Below are 18,825 nucleotides of genomic sequence, written 5' to 3' on the forward strand. Positions count from 1 at the left end.
GATATGAGTATTGCTACTCCAGCTTTCTTTTGTTTTCCATTTGCATGGAATATCTTTTTCCATCCCCTCACTTTCAGTCTGTATGTGTCCCTAGATCTGAAGTGGGTCTCCTATAGACAGCATATATATGGGTCTTGTTTTTGTATCCATTCAGCAAGCCTCTGTCTTTTGGTTGGAGCATTTAATCCATTCATGTTTGAGGTAATTATCGATATGTATGTTCCTATGACCATTTTCTTAATTGTTTTGGGTTTGTTTTTGTAGGTCCTTTTCTTCTCTTGTGTTTTCTACTTATATAAGTTCCTTTAACATTTGTTGTAGGGGTGGTTTGGTGGTGCTGAATTTTCTTAGCTTTTGCTTGTTTGTAAAGCTTCTGCTTTCTCCATCATATCTGAATGAGATCCTTGCCGGGTAGAGTAATCTTTGCTGTAGGTTCTTCCCTTTCATCACTTTAAGTGTATCATTCCACTCCCTTCTGGCTTGTAGAGTTACTGCTGAGAAATTAGCCGTTAACCTTATGGGTGTTCTCTTGTATGTTATTTGTCATTTTTCCCATGCTGCTTTCAATAATTTTTCTTTGTCTTTAATTTTTGCTAATTTGATTACTATATGTCTCGACATGTTTCTCCTTGGCCTTATCATATATAGGACTCTTTGTGCTTCCTGGACTTGGGTGGCTATTTCCTTTCCCATGTTAGAATTTTTTGAGTATAATCTCTTCAGATATTTTCTCTGGTCCTTTCTCTCTCTGTTCTCCTTCTGGGACCCCTATAATGCTAAAGTTGTTGCTTTTAATGTTGTCCCAGAGTTCTCTTAGGCTGTCTTCATTTCTTTTCATTCTTTTTTCTGTTCCACCAGTCAATTCCACCATTCTGTCTTCCAGGTCAGTTATCCATTCTTCTGCCTCAGTTATTCTGCTATTGATTACTTCTAGTGTATTTTTCATTTCAGTTATTGTATTGTTCATCTCTGTTCTTTAATTCTTCTAGGTCTTTGTTAAACATTTCTTACATCTTCTCGATCTTTGCCTCCATTCTTTTTCCGAGGTCCTGGATCATCTTCACTTTCATTATTCTGAATTCTTTTTCTGGAAGATTGCCTGTCTCCACTTCATTTAGTTGTTTTTCTGGGTTTTTATCTTGTTCCTTCATCTGGTACATAGACCTCTGCATTTTCATCTTGTCTGTCTTTCTGTGAATGCGGTTTCTGTGCCACAGGTTGCAGGACTGTAGTTCTTCTTGCTTCTGCTGTCTGCCTTCTGGTCAATGAGGCTATCTAAGAGGCTTGTATAGTTTTTCTGATGGGAGGGACTTGTGGTTGGTAGAGCTGGCTGTTGCTGTGGTGGGCAGAGCTCAGTCTCCCATTTCTTTTCACAGGAGCTTCCTTAAAGTTTTTTTTTTTTTTTTTTTTTTTTTTTCTTTTTCTCTCTTGAAGTGGGCAGAGCAGGTGGTTCTCTCTGAACTATTGATTTGGAATTGGCTGCAATGATTGTTTAATTTTGTGTGCATCATTCAGCTCTAGTCTGCCCTGATGCACAACAGACATTTATGGTTGAATGAAGGTGTGCACGTGTACTTCAACTGGGACTTGTAAAGCACAATGCATCCTGGAAACTCTTCTATTTAATGCAAAATACCCCTTAAGCTTTGTAATTATGAATTTGAATTTTGTCTTTTGGATACTTGATTTCATGGTTTCCTAGAAAGTGGGGTTGAGATTTGTAACATTTTGGGTGGGTGAGCAGGTTAATTGTGTATGAAGTAAGCCTTCATTAATGTGACAAGCTGCTTCCTCTCTCTTATATCCACATTGATTAGAGAAATGGCATCTACAATGTATAATCATAGAGGACATCTTCAGAGACAGTTTTCTGCCAGGCCTACAAAAGTTATCAGGATGTTTGAGAAATCACAACCATGGTGATTACAAGGGAGTTCTTGCTGTGATTCATGGAAGGCTGTTTACCTCGTGTGAGTGAAGAGTTGTGTTTGGTGTGTGTCTCTGTGCGTGTACACATATGTACAAGTACATGCATGTGTCTGAACAGTATCTAATTACTTGATTTTTCCTCCCTGCCTCTCATTGTTTCTAGATCTGTTTAATTTTCCATTACTATTCTAGGACTTTACTTATAGATAAAAAGGAATACTTGAAATATAAATACCCTTAAAGGAATCATGATTTTTAGAGACTGGCATATTGATTTATTTTAGCTACTTAAGATATTTTAACATGGCCAACCCTAGAGAAAGAGTGTTTTTGATATTTAATCATTTCAGATATGCAAATTGTGACTTTTCTAGTTACCTGGGATGAAATCAAGTAGCAGATATTTCTAGCAGCGGTGTTCTTCAAAAGATTCAACTAGCATAGTGCTGCATGCCTAGCATATGCTATATAAATAGCTGTGGATTACCTAATCATGGATCTTGTCAATTTCTTTTCATTCATTTAAAAAATTCAATTGTCCCAAGTATGCATGCCTGCAGAGTGTAACAAATAATTATTATGAGTCCATTATGCTTTAGGTTTTGGGTATACAATGGTGAACAAGAGAGAGTTTTTGCCTTCAAGGAATTTACTTATAATGGATGATAAAGAAACTTCTAAGGGCATTTTTTTGAATTATATATGTTATATTAAGCTTACTGAGTGCATTGCCCTCTGCATGTTGCTATCGATACAAAATAAATTAACGAAGTACTCTTGCCCTCAGGGAACTTAAACATTAATTAGAGAGCAAGACCAATGCACATGACTAAATAGCTAGCAGTGTAAGGCCTTGTAGGGTGACAGATGAGGGATGCTCATCTGGTCCTTTCCTCTGTGTTCCAGACACATGGCTGTCTCCCTCATATACTCCATGGATGGAGTTTCCTGACTCCTCCAGTGACTCAGATTTCTACACTTAGAATTCTTCCATGCTTTACCTTCATCTATCATTTCAAAACTTCTTTCTTATATTCTCTCATAGCTTCAAAGGGAAAATATCTAGTCGCTCTATTCTCACAGAATCCTTTCTGCTTGGAAGAATAATCATTCAGCACAGGGGCTGGGTTTTTTTCAGGTATATTATCTCCACTGAACCATTTAAATCCCTTTTTGCTCTCAGTTTTTGATCATTTCAGATTGCATCTGCCGAAGACCCATTATTGCCACTCTTTAATCAACTTAGTGACCTTCATCACACTGTAGGCAAAGACCCATAGAAGTAATTTTACCAGAAGTGAATCCCTCATACTTGATTTGATGAAAGGATAAAATCTCTCTATTCAACCTAAGTGACCCTATTTGGACTCTTTATTTAACAAAATCCTGGATTAGCTTAGATTGTCAGTGACCATCCTTGTGTAAGATAAAATATAATCACATGACAATGTTAACCTCCTGAAATTGGTTTTAAAGTGGAAAGAGACACAATTAGGTAGAATAAATGAGAGAGGAAAGGAGGGAGGGCTTTAGAGTAGTTTATTTTTAGTTTATTGCAGATGCTAAATTCAGACTTCTAAATATGAATACAGTGTGTCAGACTGCTTTGTGATGGTGCAGAATGCATCATTTATTCTGTAGATGACTGAGCAGGGGAACGCTCTCAGGTTTTATGACTAAATCAAAAATACATTTCTTTTCTTGTAGATGCCTAAATAACACATACACCATAAAGCCTCTGACTGAATATTTATTCTACAGAAGAGGTGTATAATCTTATAAAAAGATTGGTTGCTTTGGTCTGTGTTTATATACAGAGATATATTTCATTCTTTCTTGTTTTGACCATTGAAGTTGCCTTTTCACTGATTTCACTGTCTCCAATTTCTCTCTATTACAACCAGCTTTGTATTCTGCTATTGAATTAATCTTTGGGAAACTCTTATATCACTCTTCTACTCCAAACTTTGCCCTCATGTTGTTTCTCTAACAAAGGTCAAGCATTTTATCCTAATGTTGTAAATACTCAGTTCATTTTTTAAAATGTTATTTATGAGTATTTTCTTTTATTGGTTCTGTTTCAATCAAATGAAACTACTGCTAATTGTCATATCCAATACAAACTTTTCAATTTCTAAGCCCTTTCCTTAAACACACTCTCCATTTTCTTAAAGTACGTTTCTCTGATCTCCTTACACATAAAGCTTTTCTGTATTTCAAGACTGAAAGGCCACTACTTTTACAAAGTTGTCCCAGGATCTCCATAAGTCATCTTTCTTTAACTTAAACTCCCAATACGTTTTATTTATGTATTTTGATGTTTTAACACTTCTTATCCTAATGTCTGTAATGTATATGTATATATGTGTAAATACACATGCACAGTTTATATCTTATTTACTTTGCTAGACTAAACCTACTAAAGGAAACAATAGTATAATCTTCTTCATTGTACCACTTCTTTCTGTACTATCTTTCATACAATAGGCATCTAATAATTATTCATAATTTAGAATTTGATATTAGGCTTGTCTGTGTTAATTTATAGCCAAAGGTGTAGAATTATGGAAATGCAGAAGTAAAAGGACCCTCAACATAAATAATTTTACTGTGGAGAACAGTGAAACTGTTTCATGATGAAACTACATCAGAGGGTATGTGGTAGCCCATCCATATCAGTTGGAATTTCTGGCATGGGAATAGAAAGATGATGAAAATAGCTTGTGTAGTTAATTGACAATACTGCAAAATGTATTAAAAAGTGATATAGTTGAAATATTATGGTTTAGATTCAAAAGAGGAAGAGTAATAGCATGTGATAGACTACAATATGTGGTCCTGGTGCCAATCAAGACGGACAGTAAGGTCAGGAATCAAAGGCTACATACAGTTTGGGCAGCTATAAATGCTTGATTCAGAGAGGTGGCTCTCATTTTTCATGGCATTTAACTAAACAGTTGAGTGGGGTGGGATCAATGTTCAAGATACACAATACACATACTTGGTGCACCTGGAGGAGAAAAACAAAAGTGGGACAGAATGAATGTTTAAAACCATATTCAAGAAAATGTACTGATATAAATGAAGATCTGAATCTACATATTACAAGGGCCATTTGTATCTGTAAAAACGGACCCATGAAGAAACAGCAAAGAAAGAGGACAAAGTCATTTATAAAGGAAAGGAAGTAGGTTGACATCGAATTTCTCAATAAATGTTCAAAACAATAAGTATAGGAATAACATCTTCAGGATACTCAAGAAATAAGGTGAAGGATGTTATTCCATTCAAGTTGTCCTTTAAATGTGAAGACTCTAGGAAAAATATGGAACATGCAAGAACTGAGGAATTATTGTCCCTAGAAGCATTTCCTAGCAAAATTACTACAAGATGAGCTTTATAAAAAAGTGCCATGGGGGACTTTGACAGACATCAGTGATGAGTATTTTATATGTCTAATTGTGGATCGAAGATCTTAAAGTTGTGGACAAGGACTAAAGAAGAGTTTGTCAGTGTTAAATGCAATGTCAAAGTAAAAATGACAGAACTAAAACACAGAGAAAGGTGGGAGGGAGGGAATTAAATGATTTCTTTGGATATTGTTTAAAGCTGACGAATAATAGAAAATTTAGTGTATTTAAGAGTACACGATTAGGCATAAGAAAGATATTAATATTGACTAAAAGTACATGATGGAAAAGAGAAATGAGTGGGAAAGCTATTGTAAATGAATTTTATTGTGACTCACAATCGTGGAACAATATGTATTGTCTGGTGGAAAAGGGGGGCTATGAGTGTTACCCAAAATATTAATAAAAAGACAACCAACAATAAAATGTCAACTTCTTTGATGCCAAAAGAACACAGAAACAAAACAAAACTTAGTGGCATACAGCCTAAGAATGAAAAGAACTACAAGGAAATCTTAAATATCATTCAGTAACATTATTGTAAATAGTGATATTGAGATTGCTATTTTGTGGTTTCTTGTATGTTATGGAATAAACCAATAATTAAACTGAGATTTTCAGTGTATGAAAAACAAATACAAGTATTAAATTGAAGAAATTAAATGAAAATCCTGCAATGTTAAATTTGCTTTGGGAATATCAATTTGATTCATGATAATATATTTCCTGTTTCTGTCCAGTGGAAAGGCACAGGAGCTATGGCACTCTATCAGGAATCACCATTTTACTGCCCAAATTTTGTTTTCTAAATACTATTCTTCACAGAAAGGAATCAGGGTTCCTTGGGGAAATGGCTGATTGTAAGCTCGGAGGAAGGAAAATACAAGGTGAATTTACGACACTTTGTTGTGCTAGAAAGCAAGGGAAGACTCATGGCTTGGGTCATGAGGACAAGCACTAGGAATTTCTCATTGGCCAAATTTGGCACATTTTGTACATGCAAAAGAACATGACTATAGTTGATTGAAACACATGGAGTGCCTAAGCATCCAGAGTCCCGAATCTTTCAAGATATAAAAGAAGAGAAAGATTTAAAACAATGAGTTATTTGCCACTATTGGAGGTGACTATTAAGTCAAATCCTTCTGAAAATTGGTAATTAAAGACACATTATTATACATTTATCCTGGTTTTTCAGTGGGAACTATAGTTCTGGCAAATCAAATACTCTAATTCATGAGCAAAAGTTTTCTCTACAGAAGAATGTTAGTTAATAAATACAGAACAAATGAAAGAATTTTAAAAATACACAAAATAATATGATATATTTTATATATTTCTATGTATGTTTCATATATATACATATATATTTCCAGGGAAGCCTATAATTTTATATAAAAGTTTCCTGTTGTTAAATTTTTTTTTTTCCGAAAAGCATTCATTCATTCAGCAATCATTTGAGGACCTAGTATGTGCCTTTGGGAAAAAAAATGCTGACTGTCTAATGTTTTTGCATTATTTTCTCAAGCCGGGTCACTTATGAGTTATGAATGCCCTTAAACTATATAATTTCAGAACTGGAATGACCCAAGAAGGTCATTTGGTCACTACCTGCTCTATGCCCCTTCTCATTTTATAAACAGGAATCACATTATCCACTCTCATAACATGAATACTTTATGAACACTATCAGTAACTGAAGAAAGAGAAAGAAATTGACAGACTTCTAAGAAGCTAAAAAATCATTGCACCATATGAAGGTTCGGCTTGTAATTTAAAAATGCTAAGCACTTCTTTCATTTGTTTGTTTTTAATCTTCAGAAAATTAAAACATGCAGATGGCCAATCTAGGTCATTATGAATTTTTTTTCTTTCTTTGACCGAATTGCTCTTTCCTCTAGATTAATATCAGACTTGAGCTGCATGGCTAAGGCAGAAGTTCAGGGACCAGGGCATACAAGTGCCCTCTCCACTCAATAACCAGCAAGCTAATTTGATGTTCCTATTGACTTGAATCTGTCTGCTTTATATCTTGAGCCTACGAGTGTGTGACCTCTTCTGCAGAGATATGCTGCTTCCGGGCATTTTGTAAAGTGCTGAAATTGTCTGGAAAACTGTGCTTTGTGCTTTGCAAAATAATGGAAAGAGAGTGTTTCCTATCTGACTCCTGCAGTGATTTCCTAGTAATAAAGTTGAAGATGTATGTTTTAATTTTATTTCTGTTTAGTTTTGAGAACCATCTTGAGGTATTTTGGTTCCTAACTCTGACTCCTTATCTGTCATCTTTTATGATTCATTGTTTCTCTCAGCTGTAATTTCTTTTCAACTCTTCTTCATAAAAAGCAGCTCCATATTTTCCTGAGTCATTTTCTGTTTCTAATACAAAAGATAATATTTGGCCAGAATCTCAATCTTGAAATTCCATCCATTTTCTAATGTGTTTAGCAATCAGGCAAATAAGAAACTGGCCTTCTCTTTCATCATCTCGGGAAATTAGAGAGATTTTCTTCATGGTTGAACTGCATTTCTGACAAAAATTGAGAGGGCTTTTATCATTTATACAGACATTTTGTTTTCTTTGAACTTTTGTGCATATATTGGTCATTTAAGAAATAAGGAACTTAATTTTCTCTTTTTCCTTACCTTTGTAATTGTCCTTTTGAAATCTTGCCAGGGCTAAAATGAGTTATTTCAGTGTCCAAGTAACTATGCTTTTGTTTTAGCCATTAAAATAGCAAAGCATGTTATTTTATGGAGCTTATGAAGCAATCTAAGAGTTTGTTTCTGTACTCACACAGCTGCAGGCTTTCCCTGGAGGCCTTGAACCTCTTCCTGGACATAATTTATTTCCCCACGTCCTGGGTCTTTACAGACAGCAAGAAGTCTAGAACAGCTTAGGAAGGAAATAACCTTTGTCTTAGGATTTGAACTCATTTCATTGTCTTCTCTTTGCTAGGACTGTTGTTTCTGATTCCCTGACTGAACTCTGAGGCCTTGGGTCTTACCTCCCTGGATTGACTTACTCTGTCAGATATCTTCTGTAACGGAACTGCTCCTCCAGACTCCTGCTCACCGTGGTCACATTCTTCCGGTAAGATTTTTGCTAAGACTGTGCCATTATTGCAGGCTGGTGCTCTGTCTTCTTCATTCCTGGATCCTCTAATGTTGTATCTTGCCCAGAGTGGGAATTTGATAAACAGTGGCTGCATGATAGTATTGACTGTAGCACACAGTGAGTTGGTCAGAGGTGAGTTGGAGATGCGTTGCTGAGAATTTGTGTGGAATCTTAGTGTGAGAAAGCCGAGGAGGATGGAGTGGGTACTGAATTATTTTCTTGTATACTTCTCTTTTCCCTCTTCTGTATTCATTTGCACTGAGCTGAAGTAAGTGTTGGTCAGTGCTTGACTGGAAATAGACCATTCCTCTGAATTATATTCTCACTGGCTCCTTGATTTTTCCAGTTTCTATCCTTCATTGCCCTTACCAGAATGATATGAATCCCCTTTACCTGAGTAATAGTGCAGGGGATTATCACCTTCCTCATTTAAAAGATATAGTGATGGGCTTCCCTGGTGGTGCAGTGATCAAGAATCCTCCTGCCAATGCAGGGGACAGGGGTTCGAGCCCTGGCCCGGGAAGATCCCACATGCCACGGAGCAACTAAGCCTGTTCACCACAATTACTGAGCCTGCGCTCTAGAGGCCGCAAGCCACAACTACTGAAGCCCACACGCCTAGAGTCCGTGCTCCTCAACAAGAGAAGCCACTGCAATGAGAAGCCCGCACACCACAACGAAGAGTAACCTCCACTCGCTGCAAGTAGAGAAAGCCCATGCGCAGCAAAAAAAAAACCTAATGCAGCCAAAAATAAATAAATAAAATAAATTTAAAAAAAATTTTTTTTTTTTTTTCTTTTTTGCGGTATGCGGGCCTCTCACTGTTGTGGCCTCTCCCGTTGCGGAGCACAGGCTCCGGACGCGCAGGCCTAGCGGCCATGGCTCACGGGCTTAGTTGCTCCGCGGCATGTGGGATCTTCCCGGACCAGGGCACGAACCCGTGTCTCCTGCATCGGCAGGCGGATTCTCAACCACTGCGCCATCAGGGAAGCCCTAAAAAAATTTTTTTAAAGATGTAGTGAAATGTCTACATGACCCTGGGAGAGAGGGAGAAATTTGGATCGTGAGATGTCCAAAGCTCAATGAAGGTGTATCAAACATTTAAATCTAAATTTCTTTGATGGGGCAAAATGTTTTAGGAGGATCAGGAGACAAGAAACATATAAGTTGTGCCTTCAGTGAACAGCAGGACCATAGGGTCAGGGAAGGAAAGAGGCAAGAAATGTGCTCTGAAGATTCGGAGGGCTCAGGACACTGGGCTCCTGACCTCAGGCAGCTGATCAGCTGTAAGTGTGCCTATGGGAAAGCCATGGTGGGGGGGCTTTCTTCAAGTCTTGAGTAACTGGTGGCCTTAGACATGAGCTATTGCACTTGTCCTGCTATTGGAACGGGGTTCCCTGTAAAAAAAAGCATGTGCTTCACTGACTGCTCAGATGATGGACAGGACTCTGCCTTTGGTTACCATGGAAGACCCCTTCTGCCAGCCTCCTTCCAGAGTCAGGAAATGTCTTTCTCTTTATACTTTCAACTCAGATGCATCATGTGGATTCGCGTGGCTGCTTTAAGATAGGGACCTGTTTTATTTTCTTCCTTTTCTTTCCTGCACTTTATCTTGCGTTAGCCTTAGACTAGGAAAATGAAAACCCTGGGGGCACTCCGGAGTTTTTGCAGCCCAGACAGCAGAGGCTGAAGAGCTCTCTCCTCTCTGTGTTCTTATGTCCTTTCAAAATGTCAGTTGGCACCTTTAAAATAAAGTCTGCCATCAAAGACACACTCTTCTCCTCCCTGTCTGGTGTGCCAAAGATAGACATTACTCTGTCTGCTTTAGTTCTCTGCTTCCCGTTATGTTTGGCAAAAATGTAATTGGCTCTCCTTTCAGAACAACTTTTATTTGTTTTCTTCGCTTCAACATTTCCTCTAAAGAAGAGGTTTTGCAGCAGGCGAATGTAGACAGCTTTTGTTTTTGCTGCTTCATGATTGGTTTCCCAATGTTTTTGCAACGAAATTTTGTGCCCAGAAAAGATGCCACGGGAGCCAGGCAGTGTTGGTTTATCCAGGGTGACAGGTCACATAGGGAGCCAAGTTTACTCAGGTTTAACTCCAGGCTGGGGCTCAGGGCAGGCAACGGCATTTCTTTCCTGCTTTCTAGTACCCTTCACATCCTGCCTTTGCAAAATTGAATTAGGTAATAATAATAATAACAATAATACTCCCTCTCAGTCAGCTTCTCTTACCCCAAACTTATGTTCCTTAGAGGGTCCTTGCTCTCTATCCTGGTAATTTTATACCAGTCCTTCAAAACCTGGCTCACATGTCATGTGGAATTAACACTGCTGTCTTCTTTGTTGCCATATCACTTTTCACATATATTGATTACAGTGCTACTGCACTCACTGCATGGTCGAATGACTCATTGTACATGAACCTAACAGCTTAGCACTCCCATTCCCCCCACCCAAGACTGTGAGAAGTTTAAGGTTAAGGAATGTGTCTCCTAGCTTATTCTTTCTCAAATCCCCAATGTTTAGCCTAGGGTACGGTACATAGTGGTCAGTTAAAAGGTATTTATTAAATGAGAGGATAAATGCAAATGGTACTTTTGCACATAGATCTCACAGTATTGTCCTGTTGGATGCAAGCTGATGTGCCCAACAGGAGCATGGATTTAAAGGGAGCTGAATTTGTAAGTATTTAAGTGGGATCCAAGGTTAAGGAAAAAGAAAATTGTTGAGAATAAGTAACGGAAGGTGACTAGCTGTCTGCTTTGCATTTTTGTGAAAGAAGTCATATTCTCTTGAGATTGGTAAATAAAGGGAATGTGACAAGGCTTTACAACTGAGGAAATGAGAGAATATACTCACAAGGTAATATGATACACCAGTGTGAACAAGAAGATATTCTGAGAGGGTTTGGAGAGTTCAGGCTTTTCTGGTGAAGCAGAGATAGGGACACTGCCACTACTCTTGAACAGAAAGGAGTAGTGACCCTGAGTGTGAATTCCACTTGGGGGACAAAACATCTGGAGAGGTTGCAACACGAATTGGGGACTCTGGAGTCTCAGAGAGAAACTGTGTTGGAAATCCAGGTGAGGGGTGAACTCTGCATGGACCCTGTTGTTAGTAACCTCTGAGACAAGTCAACAAGAAGAGCATCTCCAAATTCATGACACGGGCATGTACCTTTCACCATTACTCAACGAGGCAGTGTGCTATGGCAGGAGAAACTCTTTCATGGGAAGGCAGGCAGGTGGCATGAGTTGTAATTCCTTTCCTCTCACAATTAGCTGCATGACCTGGGGGAAGTCACTAAACTGGGTCTCAGTTGATTTATTTGTAATATGGTAATAACTGCATTTTATCTGTGTAAAGGGAAAGTATTGTGCTGAATGATTAATTGAGCTCTTCAGCTACTGTAAAATCCATTGTATCTCCCTGGAAATTCTCCACTGTTTCAATTAACGTGGCTATTCTTAAGAGTTTGTTGTTTAAATTATTTAATTATGTTCACAATATGTAGTTGTCATATAGCATACTTAGGTCACATGACCCTAAGCATGACTGCCTTGGAAAGGACTTGTTTGTAGTGTTGAAAATCTACATCTAAGACAGGTGAATTTTATATTTTAATAAGAGGAATGAATGTTAAAAGTTGGTTTTTCCTTAACATCTGAAATGTGTAGGGTTGGAGTGATATTTGAACATTACATAGTGGTAGAATTCTCAGAAAAATATAATTCTTTTAACTTGAAGAGATCTTGGCACTTTGAACTCATCAAAGATATGTTTAGCTTTCTGAAAAATTAGAGGTTCCAGAAGGTTAAGACTATTTCTTAAAATCATTTTTTATTTCTTAACAGAAGAAATAACATTTAATCAGGTAAATAATCTCTTCTCATTTCCACCCAGCTTTCAAATACTGTATAAACACAACCACATTATAAAAAAAGATATTTTTAATGACAAGAGGATATACATATTATTGTAGAAAAGATGAAAATGAAAAAAAGCCTTAAAAATAAAATTAAAATCATCCTTAGAAATAACTGTAGTGAACATTGACATCTCTCTTTCGATGTATCTTTATATATCTGACTTCTCTCTGTCGTGTGTGTGTGTGTGTGTGGTGTGTGTATAGAACCACACATGTATACATACACATATATTGGGTTAGCCAAAATGTTCATTTGGATTATTACTATCTTTTGTCTTTTGGTGGGTTCAGTTATAACTACAACTCATATTCTGAAAAGTACATTTTATAATGAATCAACTTTGGAAAATGTACCATAGCTCTTTTCTCATTTTCCTTCAGTCTTCTCCCTCATTCCATTAGTTTTGCATCATCAAGGTGTATAACACTGATCCTTTGACCTGTAATTATAATTGTGTTTTCTCTGCTTCATTTTGAAATTAATTATAAAAATTGAAAACCAATGAAATAATGTAGTTGGTAAAAGCACAGGCCTTGGAACTGTACCACCTGGCTTCAAAGTCTAGTTCTGCCACTTTCTGCCTGGGCTTTTGCAAATTTGGATACATTACTTAACTTCTCTGTGCCTTTACTTCCTCTTATGTAAAATGGTCACAAAATAGTATCTACCTGCTGGTGGTGTTTGAGCATTAAATAAGAAAGTACTTACTAAGTTCATAGAATAATGCCTGGCACATAGTAAGTGCTCGGTAATAGTATTTCTTGGAGAGCCCCATGTTATGAATGACCCTGTATCACTAAATCTATGCTGCTTAAGGGAGAATGTTCTAGGAATCAAAGTGAAATGGTTTTCTTTTCTTCTGTGCATCTCATCAATTATTCAAAAGCATGTGATGTATTAGTTTACTTCACATTTGGACTGTGACTTTCTTGTGCAACTTTTTGCTTTGCCTGGAATTTCTAATTATTTTTCATTTTGTCTGCTAATGAAAGAGAGGAATGCCCTTATCACATTATTGCATTATTAACCTCTTTCAGGAACCTATTTATTACATTCATTTAAATAGAGATTGAAAATATAACAGCCACTTAGAGAGGCTTCCTTTTTGTAGATTATTGAATTTGATTTGATGTCTATCGTGAGGCCTTATAAGGACCAGATTTGATTCTCTGTCTGGCCTCAAAGACCAGCTCAACACAGCAATTGCAAGTAAAATTGTTTGACTTTTCTTTCTTCAACTCTCATTCCAATTTAATGTATCAGATTGGATAGCTGTGACCCTGACTTCTCAAGAGTTTTCTTCATTTGGAAAAATTTCTTGGAGAAATAAACTGGGTGGCTTTTTGCTCCCTCAGGTTGGTGCTTCAGCTTATTTTCTCTATGCACTACCTCTCTAGTACTTTATTCAAGGCCAGGTCTCCTAGACTGAATTTTGGAATTGTCCAAATAGCCTTAGTGACTTGCTTCCCTGAAAAGAACTGCACAGGAAAGCCCTATTCAGAGCCATCCATGTTTGGATAATTGCCTATTTTTGGAGAACAGTAAACAGCTCAGCATGTCTGCAGTTAAGGGAGTATCTGAGGGAGGAATGAAGTGTGAGGCTGGATAGGTGGACAGTGGTGGGGGGAGATTATGAAGGACGTAGAACAATTTGCCAAGGAATTTTAAATTTACTCTGTGCTGTAGGGAGGGAATGATGGAAAAATTTTCGTAGAGGAGTGCAGTGGTCAGATTCATGCTTCCTAAAACAGATCTTTGATGGAAGTTTTAAAGATGGTTACAAGGAGGGCCTGGAGAGACAGAAGACTGATTGGAGGCTGTTACATTTACATTTTTGGCAGTGGAAATTTAACATCAAAACAGTTTCTGATAGAATTAATTATAGGTACTATTCAGTTAGATGTGACAGATAAAAAGAAGGCCATGTTATAATGTGAACATAAGAGCAGGATTTAAAGAAGAAGGTAAAGAATCCAGTTTTAGGTGTTTGTATGCCTGTGGGATATGCAGATAGAGATGTTTAGTTGGTAGTTGGAAATCAACAGAGAGGACATCTGGATACACAGATCTAAGAATTATCCATGTTGAGGCTGTAGCAAGTGAATTGGATATGCTCCTTTCTAGAGATTCTATTGCATGAGAAGAGGGCTGAGGATAGGAAAATCCCATGGGCCACAAGTGTTTAAGAGATGATTGGAAGAAGAGGAGTCAGAGGTAGGGAATGCACCTTGTTCATCTCTGTGTACCCAGTATCCAGCACAGTCTTTCACATAAATACTTATTGGTAGACTCTATGGGACTAAAAGGAGAATTTAGGAATGAAGATGTGAAGTCAGGAGTACTAGCGACCTGGAAAGCAAAGGCAGAGAAAAATGTAAGCAAGAAGGAGACATTAAATAAGGTGAGAAGTATCCTTTGGATTTGACAATTAGGAGGTCATATTCTACCTTAGGTAGGTGCTTTAGTGGGATGGTGGGGCCAGAGCCATATTGCAGTGAGTTGAGGGGTTTGTGCTAGACAAGGGGAGACAGAAGCTATATTAGCCTTTGAAGAAGTCGGACTGTGAAAGGAAAAGAAAGGTGGTATTTATAAGACAAAGGGTAAAAATCTTATTGGCAAGTAAGCATTCATATTTGATAATTTTGTAGTGGATGGAGGGACCTGAGAAAGGGAGAGCAGAGAAATGACCTCTCACTTGATACTGAACATTAATTCCAAAGTGTTGGTTATGTGTGTGTGTGTGTGTGTGTGTGTGTTTCATTTACCTCCAAGAAGAGCATCACTAACTGAGACAGGAGTCTCACCCTATACTTTTATTCTTCCTCAGCCTATTAATGCATGGTATCTGGTTATTACTGCTTCAGTTATAGCCATTCCATATCACTGTATGAGGAAATATTTGAAGGCAGTTCTCTGCATAATTTCTTACTTCTTTGTTTTTAAAAGTAGACAGTGTTGAAACAGTGCCACACGTCTCTCAGCAGTCAGCTGTAGGCCTCTTGCTGTGTGGGTTAGTATGTAGTTGTACACTTGAATTGGCCCATATAATTTTGGCAGATTTGAACATTGTCACCTCTCTCTAAGTAGTAAAATTGGCTCACTTTTGGTAAGATTACAGAGTTGCTAACCCTACACTTCGGATCAGGAAAGCATGTTCTCTCTTTAAAAGCAAAACCAAAAGAAAACCAAGTGTGATATTATCCCCCTCTCTTTCCATTTCACCTGTTCTGAAAATTTTTCTTTTTTGGGGACAAGGACTTTCCCAAAGCTCTGGGCCCACAAGACTTCTGTGAATGACCGGCTTTTCAATCTCCTACATATCTTTGCACAACCACTTCTCTGCCTACATTTAAGGAAAAGAGGAGACGTGTTTCACAGTTATGCCTTGAACTTGATGATACCAGTAGATGTCACTCTGAACAGCAGGATGGGGTATCCCTATTCTTAGCTGTGGTTCAAAATGGGCTGTGGTATTCCTGCTGCTAACCACTTTTGAACATCTCAGGACTGACACATCTGAATTATAACATTCTCTGCATTGCCAGTTTTACTTCTATGTTGTGAAATAAGAGGGCTGGGAGAGCTGCCATTTCATCTCGTTCTCATTCAGCTAGAATGCCAAATGCTTACATAGTTACACCAATCAACTAGACAAGAAGAAAATGTTTCAGGGAAAAAAATGGAGGAAATATATATTTTAAAGCAGCATATCTGAATTCAGTGTTCAGGCACATTAAATTCTGGTGAGACTTAAGGCAGAGGGGAAGCAGTAAATAATTTCCTGAGTGTATGTGGCTGGACCCAGACTAAGCTGACCTCTCCTCACCTATACAGTATCACTTTCCACTCTTGCCCTAAATCAGTGATTCTCAATACAACTCCTGAAATAGGGAAAAAGAGGAATCTTCCTAAAATTCTCAGCAAACAATAAAGCTAATAGATAAGTTTTCCTTAAATTTATTTTTTCCTTCCATACTCCATCCCCTCTCCACAAACCTTTGAAATCTACTTTAGTGCATGACAAGATCAATGAGCAAATAGCAAATAAGAAATGCTGGAGAAAACGAGTCTAGTTGGACAGATTTATATTTTGCAAACATATGTTTGTGGTTGTCATGCTGTATACAGTTATATCTCATTCTACTTTCTTTTAAAGTTGTTTCCATTATGGACATAGTAAATAATGTATGTGAGATGGTATGTATCAATTTATGATATTCTGTCACCTGAACAAGAGTAAGGACTGTGCTCTGCATGAACCACCCTCCACAATTAGTCTTGGATACTCATTTTCCCCTGTGCAAACTCTGCTCAGTTCTAGGTCAAAGTTCTTGGTTGAGCTTTAATGCCTGAGTTGGAATTCTCTTCCATCTCCCCTACCAAATTTATGCAATCCAACCAACACTCAGGACCCATCTCAAATATCACCTTCGCCCCTACCATAAGGAAGTAGTGGTCAGGCAATAGGATTATTAAGAAAGGGAGGAAAAAGACAGTACATGCAGGGAAAAAAGGACTTTTCCTTGGGAGGTAAATATGTAACAGCTTTGGGGGCTAGGTTTAAGGGCTCTGGAAGCTCATGCAAGGAAAGGTCACTCCCAGGGGTGCATTTGTTGAGAAGGTAGCATTGATATTCACCTCCTTGAAGGCTGAGAGGTATGTGGCTGGCTGGCAAAGAGTGAGGAAGAAGGTCCTCTAGGAAGAGAAGACATAAAGAAAAACACAGAGATGGGTAAGCCTTAAGCAGGGAGAAGTGTCAGTGAGGTCAAATTGTCTAGAACCCAGGACTTATGACTGAGAGTTATTAGGGGTAAGGCTGGTAAGACTTCCTACCCTCATTCCTCCTCTCTGCTGAGACTGAAGATGAAGGGAGTCATAATATTTTCCAGAGCACATGTGGCTCTCTTGCTCTATGTCAGCTGTGATTCCCCCATCAATCCCATCTTCCACATTCTCTTATAAAATCATCTTGAATGTGAATCAACATGAAGATGCATGTTTAATAATAATAACAACAACAAAAGATAATACTTGGCTTCTCTCTATATCTTGTCAAGGTTTAAGAGACTAGAACTGCTACTGATCTTACTAGTGTGGTGTTAGCTCAAAATGTGTCATGAAAAACAGATATGTACAACTCAAAGGCAAAGGCTCCTAGATAAAGATGTAATCCTCTTATAGAGCAGGAGGAGAAAGAGACACAGATAATGCTGCTTTAATTAAGGTCTTCTTAATATCTCCATTATAATTTCCTACTTGAAGGGTTACATAGCTGTTAAATCTATGACATTGCATTGAATAAGTGAATACGTTTCAGTACTAAAAACAATTTTCTCCCTAATAACTGCATTTTCAAAATGCTATTTTAATACTGTTATTTCTTTTCAAAGGTTAAGGTCACATTTCTGTTTTCCTATGTTAAGATGACCCCAGCATTTTACAAAATGAGAATAGATGTGCTTCCAGGGACTTTTAAAAAAAATTCATAGTATTTTATTCTCAGAAATTTATATTTACTTACTTGGGAAATAACCTACAGAATAACCTACAATTTAGATCTTCAGGGAAAGAAAAGGATGATTTCTCATTATGTGAAAAGTTTCAAGCTAAATCTTCTACAATCCTTTATGTCGACCATCCAGCTATATAATGCTGTAAGCTATTGGATTTTCCTCTTTATAGAATCCTTATTAATCAAAACATGTTGGTGCAAAGCAGAGGATTAATTGTTTGCTCTGAAAATTAAGGAAAGGGCATATAGAAGAGAAAAAAGATATTAAATAGCATGATGTTTCATTCTGTTTGGAATTAATGAGCATAGTGATCACCTTATTTGAATTCCTGAACTTTACCGTATTATCAAAATTCATTATCTGCACAAAATCTATGGAGATTTCAGATGTATTTGTTGTGGACCTAGATGACTTGAGAAAATTATTGTGAACCTTTAGAAACTTTGTAATCAAGATTCTATGATGTCGTTTAAATTAGGGCACATGGGTAGTATCTTTTAGTATTGACTTGTACAGTATTACTTGGTTGTGATTCCAAGTTGCAAAATAAGTTAACTTCCAATATTAGGGAAAATATGGTCATCCTTTTTACAGAGCTTTGCACTTTAGAGAAAAGCATTCTTCTCTTAGATTCATAGCATTTTGGACTTCTTACAGTAAGTGACATCTGCCACCTAATACATGAGAACAAAGACCATGTTTTTCCCACCTTTCTATCACTGACAGAATCAAAGTGAATTGGTAAATAAATATTTATGAGTAAATGTCACGGCCCACTGTGCTGTCAAGAACCAAAAGTCTAAACATAAAGTTACATTTGGTTAAAAGAAACCAGAATCATGTTGCTGTGGCATCCTTTGTATTGTAACTTAATCCTTTTGGCTCCAACTTTTATCATTAAAAGTTGAAAAAAGAACATGCAAGAAT

The 18,825-nt window shown here is 37.4% G+C and overlaps 1 long non-coding RNA gene across 2 annotated transcripts in view; it reads left to right on the top strand.

Moving 5' to 3' along the window:
- Positions 1 to 18,825, top strand: part of LOC136792156 (uncharacterized) — a 480,451-nt gene that overhangs the window by 243,428 nt on the left and 218,198 nt on the right. For both annotated transcript variants that reach the window (XR_010835542.1, XR_010835543.1), the window contains exon 2: positions 8,296 to 8,430. This is a non-coding gene — a long non-coding RNA (uncharacterized lncRNA). The remainder of the gene's footprint in view (positions 1 to 8,295; positions 8,431 to 18,825) is intronic.

This window comes from Kogia breviceps, chromosome 11, assembly GCF_026419965.1.
Source record: "Kogia breviceps isolate mKogBre1 chromosome 11, mKogBre1 haplotype 1, whole genome shotgun sequence".
NCBI classification, from domain to species: Eukaryota; Metazoa; Chordata; class Mammalia; order Artiodactyla; family Physeteridae; genus Kogia; species Kogia breviceps.